Source organism: Panthera onca, chromosome B4, assembly GCF_046562875.1.
Source record: "Panthera onca isolate mPanOnc1 chromosome B4, mPanOnc1 haplotype 2, whole genome shotgun sequence".
NCBI classification, from domain to species: Eukaryota; Metazoa; Chordata; class Mammalia; order Carnivora; family Felidae; genus Panthera; species Panthera onca.
This window is the reverse complement of record NC_138345.1, coordinates 61,100,192-61,114,522: the sequence shown is the minus strand read 5'-3', so window position 1 is coordinate 61,114,522 and position 14,331 is coordinate 61,100,192. Positions and strand designations below refer to the sequence as shown.

Here is a 14,331-nt window from a genome sequence, read left to right as displayed (position 1 = left end):
TAAACATCTTGCTTCTAGAAAACAAGAAAAGGAGAGGCTAGAAAAGAAGAGCAGGCATAGGAGATGGTTATGTTTCATAACAAGTATTTTACAACTTTAAACTGTGGGCACATATAACTGATTTCTTTAACAACAGTATTAGAAGACAGCATGGCACAATGACCAACCATCTATTATTTCTATCAAAATAATTGGAAAAATAAAATTCAGGGAAATTTACTTTTTTTTTTTTTTTAATTTTTTTTTTTTTCCAACGTTTTTTTTTTATTTATTTTTGGGACAGAGAGAGACAGAGCATGAACGGGGGAGGGGCAGAGAGAGAGAGGGAGACACAGAATCGGAAACAGGCTCCAGGCTCCGAGCCATCAGCCCAGCGCCTGACGCGGGGCTCAGAGCCTGACGCGGGGCTCGAACTCACGGACCGTGAGATCGTGACCTGGCTGAAGTCGGACGCTTAACCGACTGCGCCACCCAGGCGCCCCCAGGGAAATTTACTTTTAACAAAACTATAAACAAAGGCATAAATGCTTTAAATTAGTATTTAACCAGTGAAAAAATTAAAATTTTTCATGTAGTCTCCTTAATAACATTTATTCATTAACATTTATTGTAAGTGTTTATACAAAATGGAAAAGCGTACCTCAAACACCAGAGCTGGAAAAAAAGTCTAAGAAAAAAAAAAAACAAAAACCTTAGGTGAGTGACTCAAAAAGTACAATCTCCGGAGATCATCCAAATGATTCAATCATCCCAAAGTGTCCTACTAGTTGACACTGTCCACTTAGCACTTCAATCTCTAGCCCATCTGAAAAACTACTGGCTAACCAACATCCTCACAGTCACAGTATTTTTCCATTTGATCCTTTTTCATGCCATATTTCCTAGAAGCAATAGACAAGTGATTTTTTTTTTTTTTTTTTTTTTTTTTTTTTTTTTACTATCCTGGGCAAACATAAATTGTTAAGGAGAAAGCAGAACAAAGGAAACACACACACACACACACACACACACACACACACACACACACCTCTTAGATAAGGTTAAAAATTAATAGCTACTAAGACTGAACTACCTTAAAGAGTCTAACCATCTAAGATCAGAATTTCAGGCTTATCTGTTCAAGGATATTATTTATTTACCTAATTTTCTGTAAGCTCTTCTGAGGTAGTGTCAGGACAATTTTATCTACTTTTAACTCTCTGGTACCTTCAACTGAGCAGTTCCTAGCACATAGTAGGGTCTCAGAAAATATTTTTGAATCAGTGCTTTTGGAAAAAACCACTAAATGAAAACAAATGAGTTGCTAATAGTTCCCACATGACTTCCCTTCCCCTTTTACTTCTCCAAGAAAAACATGTTGGAACTTGAGTGGTAGAGGATCAAGTTGCTAGCACTAAAACAGCTCTATGCATATTAAGGCATGAGTTTGAAGGCCTACATCTTAAAAGAAATTATACTGCTACACTCCTCTCTCTTAAGTGTCCAGTTATTATTAGGATTAATAATAACTTTGACACTTCCCGGATGAAGCAGAATTACAAAATAATTGCTATACTATAAATACCGCTGCCAATGGCAAAATATCGTCACAAGTTAAAAAAATAACTGAGATATTCACTACCTGAAAAACATTCTATTCATAAATGATCAGATAGGAAAACATCCCCAAAACAATTAACAGTTCTAGTAACTAAATATTTTCCTTTATATAATTTTCATCTGTACTTAAATTTTTGTCTTTGCCAGCCTTCATTCAAGAAAATTTACATATCCCAGCAGGTAACAAGAAACAAAAATTGCAAAACACTTAGACTCTCCAAATGCTTACCTATTTTCCAACTCTTTGGCTAATTCTTCTATTTTCCAACCTCTTTGGTTAACTCTTCTACCTCCTCTAACTCCTTCAGAGCAATCTTTCCCTCAGCTGATGGATCTATGATCCTGTCTCATTATCTTCTCCTTGAAAGAGTGCATTCACTCTCATGATCTTAATGCTCCACTCAAATTTTCCAAAATTAACCACCTCACTGGGTTCAGTCATATATTTCCAACCAAATAATAAATACTTTTGTATGGCTATTTTACTGTCAACTCAAAATTCACACTGTATGAATTATACCCCTATCTGGCAAAATCTCGGCCCTCAATGAATATTAGTGGGTAGATATCACCTCTTCTCACATTTTAAAAGAGGACACAGTCCTCTAGATAGAAGGAAACAAGATTTAAGAAATACTACAGTCTCTTTCTCATCTTTACTTCTCTCCAAGAGAAAAATAATCAAAATAAGTGACAGGAGGACATCCATAGGTGTCCTACTGGGTGAGATTAATGTATAGAATTCCCATACACAGTACAAGCTCTTCGAGTTCCTCACTGGGAACTGTGTGCCCGTTAACATATTATTCCTCCAGTGCAGCTCCCATGAGTGAAGCTCATCAGAGAAAAACTTCATTTCCTTAGCATGAAGACATGTTTTTTAGCTTGTGACTAGATGAGTAATAGGAATTCAGAAGAGAACTTGTGAGAGACCTCATTTCCACCTCTGTCCAAACCACATTTACATTAAACCTTTAATAATAAAAGCACTTTTCTGATTCCTATGACTTGGTTCTACTTCTCAACTGACTCAAATCTGGAGTGGTACAAGGCAACTGATAATGGCTCTCCTCAAGAACCACCACCAATATCCAATTACCTAACTTCTGCCGAGAACTTAAGACAATTCACTGTAATTCACTGGATTCACAGTGCTGCCTATCCATACCCATTTTTTTCTCTCTTTAAGCCACTTCTAATTCTCCAGAAACTATGTCAAAGATTCTCAATACTCCTCAAACTTCCAACCTTTTCATTCCTTTCTGTATTCAAAACACATGACCAATCCTCCTGCTAAAACAGAAGCCATTTTTAGAGAAGTTCCTTAACTACTTTCTACCAAAACTACAGTTACCAGCATCTGTACCAAGCTATCCCACTTTCTTCTGCTCACACTGAAGGAGGAATCCCTCTATGTTCTTAAAGCTAATTCCTCCATCTGTGTTTTCAGAGACTTGGCTCTCTCAATCGTTCTTTCTCTTAAATACTGAACTTCCTCCTCTTATTTGGCTCTTCCCAAAACACTGAAACATGCTCCAGTTCCTACATCTTTAAAAATGAAACAAAACAAAAACAAAAGCAAAACCATCCTCAACTACACATTCTTCTCCAACCACAGACCTCTCCTTTTCACAGCTCAACTTCATAAGTGCTGTATTCTTACAGCCCATGCCTGCAACCAATTACCTCCTTTTCACTAAATGCAAAAAGACACTTTCAATTCCTTGTCTTATTTGAACACTAACAACATTTGACCAGTCTTTCCTTCTCAAAACACTCTCACCCCGTGGTTTACAAGACAACCATACTTCTTTTCCCTCTTTCTTCCTATTTCTCTGGCTGCTTCTTCTCAATCTCCCTTGTAGGTTCTTCTACCTTCCAGTTAGATGATGGTGTTCCTAAATACTCCAACCTACCCCTTCTTTTTATCTCACTTCAGAAACACTCCCTGGACTCACTTAAAATATAAGCTAAGAAATCTCTAGTTAAGATCCACCTCCTGAGCTCCAGACCCACATAAACAACAGACAATTGAATAGTCACTTTTCCAATTTGGCAGGCACCTCAAATTCAATACAACCAAAACTCAACTCAAGATCTCTCCCATCAAAGTCAATTTACTGTCCCTCCAAAATACCTTCACCCAGTGATTGGTATTACCATCTACAAAACAGCTGGCCAAGATAAAATCCTGCAGTCACCTTTGCCTCCTTTTCTCTCTCACCTCATACATCCAATCAATAACCAAATCCTACGTCCTAAACACCTCTAGAATCCATCTCCTCCACTCAGTATCCAAACCTTTACTCTAGTTAGAGCCCCATTATATTTCATCTGGCTTATACCATCAGCCTTCAGAACAGTTCTGTTTCCAATTTTCTCCTTTCTACTCCATTCTCCACTCTGCTACCCAAGTGATCTTTTTAAATACTCACCTAGTTAAAACCTTTCAGTGGCTCCTTGTTACTTTACGAAGTCAAAATTTAGCAAGAAATTAATGAACCTTTGTGCCAAGCCCTGGACAGTGTATGACCCCTTCTTAATATAACATTACTCTCAGGAGCAAGAAACATAACACGCTTTCATAACACGCAAAAGACAGAAACCTAGACAAAATGACAAGATGGAAGAATTCTTCCCAAAAGAAAGATCAAGGAGAAACCACAGCCAGGGATTTGCTCAAAACAGATAGAAGCAATATATCTGAACAAGAATTTACAACAACAGTCATAAGAATACTAGCTGGGCTTGAAAACAGCATAGAAGACCTTGCTGCAGACAAACCATAGAAGAAACCCTTGCTGCAGAGATAAAAAAAATCTAAAAACTAGTCAGGCCGAAATGAATGACCCTTTATAACCTAGTTTCTGCTACCATCCTCATCACTAAAACATCCATACCCTGCAGTCATATAAGAATTTATATTTGAACCATGTGACTCTGGCCAAATCACCACACCTCTCTCGACCTCAGTGACCTTATATGTAAAATGAAAAAAATGATTACATGACTTCTAAGATATTGCATTGTAAGATCCTCTAAATATATTATTCTATGACTAAAATCAAATTCCTTTCTTTTTCATAAAGAACTTCCTGAATGGGGCACCTGGGTGGCTCAGCCGGTTAAGCCTCCAACTTCAGCTCTGGTCATGATCTCACGGTTAGTGAGTTCGTGCCCCACATTGGGCTCTCTGCTGTCATCACAGAGCCTGCTTTGGATCCTCTGTCCTAGTCTCGCTCTGCCCCTACCCCACTCGTGCATGGGCTCTCTCTCTCTCTCTCTCAAAAATAAACATTAAAAAAAAAAGATAAATTTTTTTAATGTTTATTCATTTTTTGAAAGGAGAGACATACAGAGAACATTGAGTAGGGGATTGGCAGAGAGAGAGGGAGACACAATCCGAACAGGCTCGACTCTGAGTTGTCAGCACAGAGCCTGACTCGGGGCTCAAACTCATGATCTGCAAGATCATGACTTGACCTGAAGTTGTACGCTCAACCGACTGAGCCACCCAGGTGCCCCATAAAAAAACAAAAACAAAAACAAAAAAAACCAAAAAATTTCTTTTTAAGTTTCAACAACAAAAAAAGAACTTTCTAAATATTTTCTATTCTGAATATGTTATTTTCAGTCAATAATATTACCATCATTCTTTAATCCATGCAAAATGCAGAAGCTAGGTGTCACCTTTTATTCTTTGCTTTACACCGTAGTCAAGTATGTTATTCAATCCTATATTAGTTTCTCCACTCTTCCTTTCCTTTCTCCTCTAGTGATCATCCCTGTGACTCAGATATCTACCACTATTTCTTGAAAATTATCAGAACTTACTAGTCATCCCGCTCTCCAATCCATTTATCACACTGGACAACTCCTTATAAAACAATGAAGTTTTAAACTCTAAGACTATCATCATGTCAATGTCAACTCCAAAGCTTTCAAACTAAGAATGAAAAATCCATCTCTCTGAGGCATGAACTTTGGAGCCTCACTGATAAGCAAAGTAAGAACGAAGACAAAGCTGTGACTTGCATTGGCATTAATCATTAAAAGTAAAAATAAGGGGGCACCTGGGTGGCTCAGTCAGTTAAGCGTCTGACTTCAGCTCAGGTCATGATCTCATGACTCATGAGTTCAAGCCCCACATCGGGATCTGTGCTGACAGCTCAGAACCTGCGCCCTGCTTCGGATTTTGTCTCTCTCTCTCTCTCTCTCTCTCTCTCTCTCTCTCTCTCTCTCTCTCTCTCCCCCTCCCCTGCTCTTTCTCTCTCCTCTCTCTCTCTCAAAAATAAAAAACATTTAAAAAGAAAAAAAAATTTTTAAGTAAAAATAAGTTCTATAAAAAGCCTACAATTATATCACAATATTAAGGCATAAAAGGACACACTATACAAGAAAAAATAGAGAAAAATATTATACAACAACATAGTAAAAACAGTGCTGACGTTATCAGGTGCAGAAGATCACAAATTTAATGCTCTCTCCAATAAGAAAGTGTTTCACTTCTTTTATGGTTTCAAATGCTCTCATTTGAAATGCTCCTACATTTTTTTCTGTTTATAGTGAAGTCCCATTTATCTGGATAGATATATTTACTAATCACATCTACCTGGAACATGATTATTCTGATACAATATCCACAAAACTCTTCTGGATAGACAAGAGTGAAATTATAAACTTAGTGTTCAAATACTTTATTCATAAATAGCTTTAAACCCCTGTTAAAAATGTGTTTTTTCTTCTATTAGATCTAATTAGAGGCCCCCAGTGCTTCCCTGACCTCATTTATAACTCCCCCTAACTTACTCTGTTCTAGCTACATGGCCTCCCTGTCATATCCCTGCCTTAAAGCATCTGGTATTGTTGTTGTTATTGTTATTATTATTATTATTACTACTTTTGTTTTTTTATAAAATCAGCTTATGGAAACCCACCACCAAGCATAAACTAAAGATCCTAACAATAAATTACATGTAACCCTTCCTTAGGACACAATTCTCAATTTATTTTTCATCATTCCCCTGCTCTCAAATTAATAAAGTTTTATCTCATCTGTAACTACTACCAAAAAGTATACTATTTTTATTTTGGCTATTTTTAAAGGGTATCCCATGACATATAAATTTGGCAGACAACTTTTTCACATATTATGTCACTAGTATTATTTCAGCTACCATTCATTTTTTAACTACCATAATATACCACAGTTTATTCGGTCACTTTCCAGTCAGTAGACATTTGAGTGTCTACTTTGTTATCGAGAACAGAACTGCTATGAACATTCTCCAAGACATCTACTTTTGTATATACACAGTATTTCTCTTGGGTATATGCCTACAAGTAAAATCACTGGGTTGTAAAGTTTGTCTAAATTTAACTTCACGGGATCATGAAAAACTATTTTCCAAATGGTTGCAGAAATTGTAGTTGTGGAGTAATGTATAAAAGTTCTGTGAATCCTCCCCCTTTTCAACACTTGGTTTTAAATGGTATCTCACTGTGTATACCTAATTTGATTTCCCCAATTATTAATGAAGTTGAAATCTCTTCATGATTATTTACCATATACTCTTTTGTGAAATAGCTTTTTTGTCTGTGACTTTTGATTTATACAACTTTTAAAAAATATTCTTGATGTTAATCATTGTCAGCTTTGTATATTGCAAATATCCTCCATTTTATAACTTATTTTTTCACTTCCTTGAAGGTAGCTTTTGATGAACAAAAATTCTTAGTATGTTAACTCTATTAATCTATTCTTTTATAACTTTGCAATTTTTAGCCTTTGTTTTTAAATCCTTTACTATCCTTAGGTCTAAAAGATATACATCCATAGTTTCTACAAAGTTAATATTTTATTTTTGACACTTACGTACTTTAACAATCTGCAATTTAACTTTTATATATGGTGGATGCAGAGGTCCATTTTTTTTTGTCAATTTCATTTATTAAATAGTAACTTCTTTCCTCACTAATCTGATATTCCATCATTATCAGATACCAAAGCTCCATAAATAAGTGGATTTGTTTCTGGATGTAGAATTATTTCAGTAGAAATGAAGTCTTTGATATTCAGCCATTCTGCCCATGAACATGGTATATCTTACAACTCAAATATACAGTGATTAAGTCTTTTTTAATGTCTACTAGTAGAGTACTACAATTTTCCCTAAAGAAGTCTTATATGTCTTTGCTGTTTATTAATAGATATTGATATTCCATGATACTATTTTAACGTCTTTTTAAAGTATGTTTGCTAACTGTCACTGTTACAAAAAAATGCAATTACTTTCTGTATACTAGTCTGTCTATATATATTCATCTTTGCAAAACTCTTACATCCAATAATTTACCTATATTCTTTTGACTTTACATGTAAGTGATCATACTGACTCCAAATAATACTTTCATTTCTTCCTTTCCAAATTTAACACCTCTAATTACTTTTTCTTATCTTAAAGCATTGGTTATGTCCTCCAACACAAGAGGCAAGGTGGTGATTATTTTTTCCAAAGATAGGGACAAAAACATCTCCCAACTCACATATTCTTCTAAGACTAGAACATTCATACTTCTCCCAATGATGTGTAGAGTCTCTGTCCTTCCCCTTGAATCTATGTAGATAATTACAACTTCCACAACCAATACACAACACCAGAACTAACACTGTATAACTTCCCCAGATAGTGCATAAAAATGCACTGCATTTCTGCTCTAGTACTGCTTGCACTTAGAACCTAGCTGCCATGATGTGAAAAAGGCCAAACCACACCATCTGGACAGACCACATAGAGAAGCCATATGTAAATTTTCCAACTGACTGCCTGAGTCCCCAAACTACCAACTGATATCAAATCACCAGATATATGAACATACTTCCAGATGATCCCATCCCCTAGTCATCAAGTCTAGTGTTCAAGTCATACCACTGATGTATTACCAAGGCTGGATCAGTAACAAGCCTTCTTAGTCTGACTCTCAGAACCCATGAGCATAATAGCTGTTTTATGTCATTAAGTTTAACAGGACTTGTTACGTAGCAATAATAACTAGAATGGGTGATAAAAGGGTGGCAACCATGCCTATATCATTCCTGTTTTTAAAGGAAATGTTTTTAATATTTCCCCACTTTAAAAGCTATGTGGTGATGACTTTTTAATTATCCCAGCGGATTAAAGAATTTCCCTATTTTCCTAATTACTAAGCATTCTTACCATGAATTTACATTGATTATCAAATTTTTGTTATCTATTGAAGTTATCATGATTTTTCTCTTTTTAATCTACTGTCATCATTTACATTTATAGATCATATAATAGTAAACCATTCTTGTATACCTGAAATAAACCCAACATGGCAATAGTGTCTGCCTTCTCTTACAAAGTTGGTTTCAATGTGCTAATATCTTATTTGAGATTTCTGCATCTACAGTCATGAGAAAATTTTCATTTTTTAAAATGTTTATTTATTTTGAGAGAGAGGCAGAGAATGAGAGAATCTCAAGCAGACTCCACACTCAGCACAGAGCCAATGTGGGGCTAGATCTCACAACTGTGAGATCATGACCTGAACCAAAATCAAGAGTCGGATGTTTAACTGACTAAGCCACCCAGTTGCCCCTGTAATTTTCATTTCTTGTAATGTCTTCATCTGTTTTAGAAATCAGGGCTATGAAGGGCTTTCAGAACTAGCTGGTGCAATACCCCTCTTCTATTAATTAAAATGATTGCAACAGATTGGAATAATCTATTTCTTAAAATTTTGGTAGAAACTTGCTTAGCAAACATCTGGGCCTGTTGCTTTCTTTGTGGGAAGATTCTATTTCTTATAATTATAGGATGATTCAGACTTTTAATTTCTCCCTCAATATTTTTCTAGAAATGTGACTAAGTTTTAAAAAAAAAACAGTTGACATATAGTTGCTAAGAATATTGTCATTATATTGTTTTTTACTGTGCTAAAATAAACATAAAATTTATTATCTTAACAATTTTAATTGTACAGTTCAGTACATTGTATAGCTTATACAATGCATAAAGAACATTCATACTGTTGTGCAATCACCACCATCCATCTCCAACACACTTTTCATCTCACAAAACTGAAACTCTGCATGTTAAACAATAACTCCACATTCCCCTCCTCCCCAACCCCTGACAACCATTCCTCTACTTTCTGTCTCTATGATTATGACTCCTCTAAGTATCTCACATAATTGGAATAATATAGTATTTGCCTTGCTGTGACTGGTTATTTCACACAGCACAATGTCCTTAAAAGTTCTTCCATATTGTTGCACATGACAGAAATTCCCTCCTTTTTAAGGCTGAATAATAGTTTAATGTATACCACATTTTGTTTATCCATTCACCTCTCAATAGATATTTGGGTTGTTTCCATGTTTTAGCTATCATGAAAAATACTGCTATTAACATTGGTGTACTAATACCTGTTTAAGAACCTGCTTTTAATTCTTTGGGTATTTCCCTTGAAGTGGAATTGCTGGATCACATGGTAATTCTAGTTTTACTTTTGAGGAACTACTGTACCATTTTACACAACAGCTGTGCCATTTTGCATTCCCAGTAACAGCACACAAGGGTTCCAATTTCTCTATATCCTCATCAACACTTACTATTTCTTCTGTTTTTTTCAATAGTAGCCATCATATTGGATAGGGTTTTTTTAATTTTTTTTAATGTTTTTATTTAGTTTTGAGACAGAGAGAGACAGAGCATGAGCAGGGGAGAGACAGAGACAGAGCATGAGCAGATAGAGAGAGAGGGAGACACAGAATCCGAAGCAGGCTCCAGGCTCTGAGCTGTCGGCACAGAGCCTGATGCGGGGCTCGAACTTATGGACTATGAGATCATGACCTGAGCTGAAGTCAGACACTTAACTGATTGAGCCACCCAGGCGCCACTCATTATAGTTTTGATTTGTATTTCCCTAATGCAAATTAATGATTTTGACTATCTTTTCATAAGTTCATTTGCATACCTTCTTTGCAAAAATGTCTATTCAAATCCTTCACCCATTTTTTAATCTGGTGCTTTGTTTTCAGTTGTTGAGTTTTAGGAGCCCTTTATATATCCTGGATATTAATCCTTTATTTGCAAATATTTCCTCCTATTTTTTAGGTTAACTTTTTACTGGTGACAGTTTATACCTGTTGATGCACAAACTTTTAAATATTTTCATCAAGTCTAATTTGTTTTTTTTTCTTGCTTATGCAAGACACCTTACTGTCATATCCAAGACACCATTGTTAAATCCAATGTCAAAGTTTTGCCCTCTATTTTTTTTAAACTTTTTTTAGTTTTAGGTCTTACACTAGGTCAAGGGTCCATTAGGAATTAATTTTTGTATATACTATTAGTAAAGATTCCAACTTCATTCTGTTGCATGTGGATATCTACTTTTCCCAGAACTACTTGTTGAAAACACTCTCTTTTGTCCATTAAATGATCTTGGTACCTCTACCAAAAATCATTTCACCATATATGGGAAGGTTTATTTCTGGGCTTTCTATTCTATTCCACAGATTTATATACCTGTCTTTATCCAGTACCACGCTATTTTGATTGCTTAGTTTATAGTAAGTTTTTAAATTAAAAAATGTGAGTCATCCAGCTTTGTTCTATTTTTCAGGTTTATTTTGGCTATTCAGCGTCCCTTGAGATTCCATATAAATTTTAGGATGGTTTATCTGTTTGTGCAAAAAATATCATTGGGATTTTGATAGAGATTGCATTAAATCTGTACATCATTTAGGATTAGTATTGACATGTTAAGAATCTTAAATTTTCCAATCCATGAACATGGGATGCCTTTCCATTTATTTATGTCGTCTTTCTTTCAGAAATGTTTTATAGTTTTAATTGTATAAGCCTTCAATCCTTAGTTAACTCCTAAGTAAGTATCTTATTCTTTTTTGGTGCTACTGTAAATTGAACTGTTTTCTTAATTTCCTTTTCAGATTGTTCATTGTTACTGTATAGAAATGCAACTGGTTTTTGTGTATGGACTCTGTATCCAGCTACTTCACTGAATTCATTTATTAGTTCCAACAATTTGTGTGTGTGTGTGTGTAATTTCAGGGTTTTCCACATATAATATCATATCATCTGTGAACAAAAACAATTTTACTTCTTCCTTTTGATTACATGCCTTTTATTTCTCATTATCTTTTTAATGTCTGATTTAACCGTGACTATATGTCTGTTTTAGTTTAAATATACTAAGTTCTATGTATGTACACAAAGTGTATTATTCAGATCTGCATCCTTGCTGATTTTTTTTTTTTTACCTTTATCGATCAATAATCACAGGTCAGTTAAAATTTTTCACTATAATAGTACCACTTTCTCTCTACATAACTACCCATTTTTTTGCTGTATATTTGATGCTATATTTTCTTTATAAAGTTAACTTTTTACCATTATGATATGACCAAGCCCTAACATGATTTTTAAGTTGATTTTGGATAATATTAATACAAGTAGCCAGCTTTTTTTTTTTTTTTTTAATGCTTTAAGACTGCATGGACTATCCTTTCTACCTAGAATACTCTTTCCTCAGGCAACTATTTGCCTTTCTTACCTCTCCCAGGTCTTGGTTCGAGTATCATTTCCACTGAAACTATCCAATGTTAAATGATAAAACCTTCCCCTCAGCATTCCTGATTCCTCCTTCCTTGCACAGCACTCACCACTTTTTCACATATTTACTGAATTATAATTATTGTTTGCCTCCCACATACATGGTAAACAGAACCTCCACAAGAACAAGAATTGTTACCAGTTTGGTCACCAATTTATCTCCAGCACCTAGAAGTAACTGGCATAGAGGTGGTGCTCAATGTATTTTTGTTGAATAAATAAGACTCTCAACCTCAAAGATCACCAGGGAAATGTAAATTTTAAAACAATGGAATGCTACTGCTACTTCATTGCCACTGAACACAAAAAAAGTTAAAAGTACACAATAACAATCCAAATGTCCATCATGAAGCTCTCCACTACATACCTAAAAGAAAGACATGGTAAAAATCCCATGTGCATATGAAAAGAATGTATATTCTGAAACTACTGGGTACAGTGGTCTACAAATGTAGCAGTCTACAAATGTCACCTACGTCACATTGGTGAAAGTGTTCAAGTTTTTTATACCTCTTCTCTCTACTTGTAACAAATAGTAAGAGAGAAAAACTTCAACTACCATTGCAAATATGTCTTTTTGTCCTACACAATCACTTTTTCCTTCATGTATTTTGAAGCTCTGTTATTAGGTGCATATGTATTTAAGATTTTTAACATTTAAAGGAAACCCTATGCAGATTTCTTAAGTTACTTCTATGCAACTCCCTCTCCAGTACCCTGCCTGCAAATTCCGACTGCATCAGTTGGAATTCTAACCTCTGTTTCCTTTACCCTAGTTGGTATCCATTGCTTAGGTCAGGGAAAACTTCCTATGCTTCCTATTTCTCAAGGACCATAGCCCTGTGCTGTCTCTTGTTGAATGCCTAAAAATAGTTGCTTCATTATCTTGTCCAGTATTATAGTCATTTGAACTAAGATGATAATCCAAGGTGTGCTGTTTCGAAGGGGCACATGCACCCCAAGTTTATAGCAGCACTATCAACAATAGCCCAAGTATTGAAAGAACCCAAATGTCCATCGGTGGATGAATGGATAAAGAAGATGTGGTATATATACATACAATGGACTATTAGTCCACAATCGAAGAGAATGAAATCCTTTCATTTGCAACTATGTGGATGGAACTAGAGGGTATTATGCTAAGCGAAATTAGTCAGTCAGAGAAAGGCAAAGATCATATGACTTCACCCATATATGGAATTTAAGATACAAAACAGATTAACATATGGGAAGAGAAGCAAAAATGATATAAAAACAGGAAGGGGGACAAAACATAAGAGACTTTTTTTTTTTCTAATGTTTATTTATTTTTGAGAGAGACACAGAATACGGACAGGGGAGGGGCAGAGAGAGAGGGAGACACAGAATCCGAAGCAGGTACCAGGCTCTGAGCTGTCAGCACAGAGCCCGACACAGGGCTCAAACCCACAAGCTGTGAGATCATGACCTGAGCCAAAGTCAGAAGCTTAACTGACTGAGCTACCCAGGCACCTCAAGAGACTCTTAAATATAGAGAACAAACTGAGGGTTACTGGAGGGGTTGTGGGTGGGGGGTTGGGCTAAATAGGTAAGGGAAATTAAGGAAGGCACTTGGGATGACCACTGGGTGTTATACAAGGGGATAAATCACTGGAATCTACTCCTGAAATCATTATTGCACTATATGTTAACTAACTTGGATGTAATTAAAAATTAAAAAAGTAAAAATATAGGAAGATGGTAATCCAATCTGTATTACGCCATCATGACCAAATCCAGAAGGTTCTTTATTTTTGTATTTCTATTGTTCAGACTGTTTTCCTATTGTTGTAATAAATATATTTTTTTGCCTATATGTGTATGTATACACACACACACACACACACACACACACACAGATGCATACAGAGAGAAAGAGACAGAGAGACAGAGATACAGAGAGAATTATTTTTTTTTTTAATGCGGTAAAATGTTAACATTAGGGAAATCTGGGTGAAGAGCATACAGAAATTATTTGGACTATGTGTAACTTTTCCATATGTCTGAAATCATTTCAAAAAAAGAAAAGAAAAGGAAATACAATGCCACA

At 35.4% G+C, this 14,331-nt stretch overlaps 1 protein-coding gene across 19 annotated transcripts in view; it reads right to left on the bottom strand.

The window, feature by feature from the left end:
- The window catches only part of CCDC91 (coiled-coil domain containing 91), a 350,689-nt gene that overhangs the window by 276,312 nt on the left and 60,046 nt on the right, over window positions 1-14,331 (bottom strand). For 9 of the 19 annotated variants that reach the window (XM_060658048.3, XM_060658058.3, XM_078449966.2 and 6 more), the window contains one exon: window positions 641-667. The exons of the other annotated variants lie outside the window; for them this stretch is intronic. The gene's annotated coding sequence lies outside the window, so the exon portion shown is untranslated. The remainder of the gene's footprint in view (window positions 1-640; window positions 668-14,331) is intronic. 19 annotated transcript variants of the gene reach the window in all.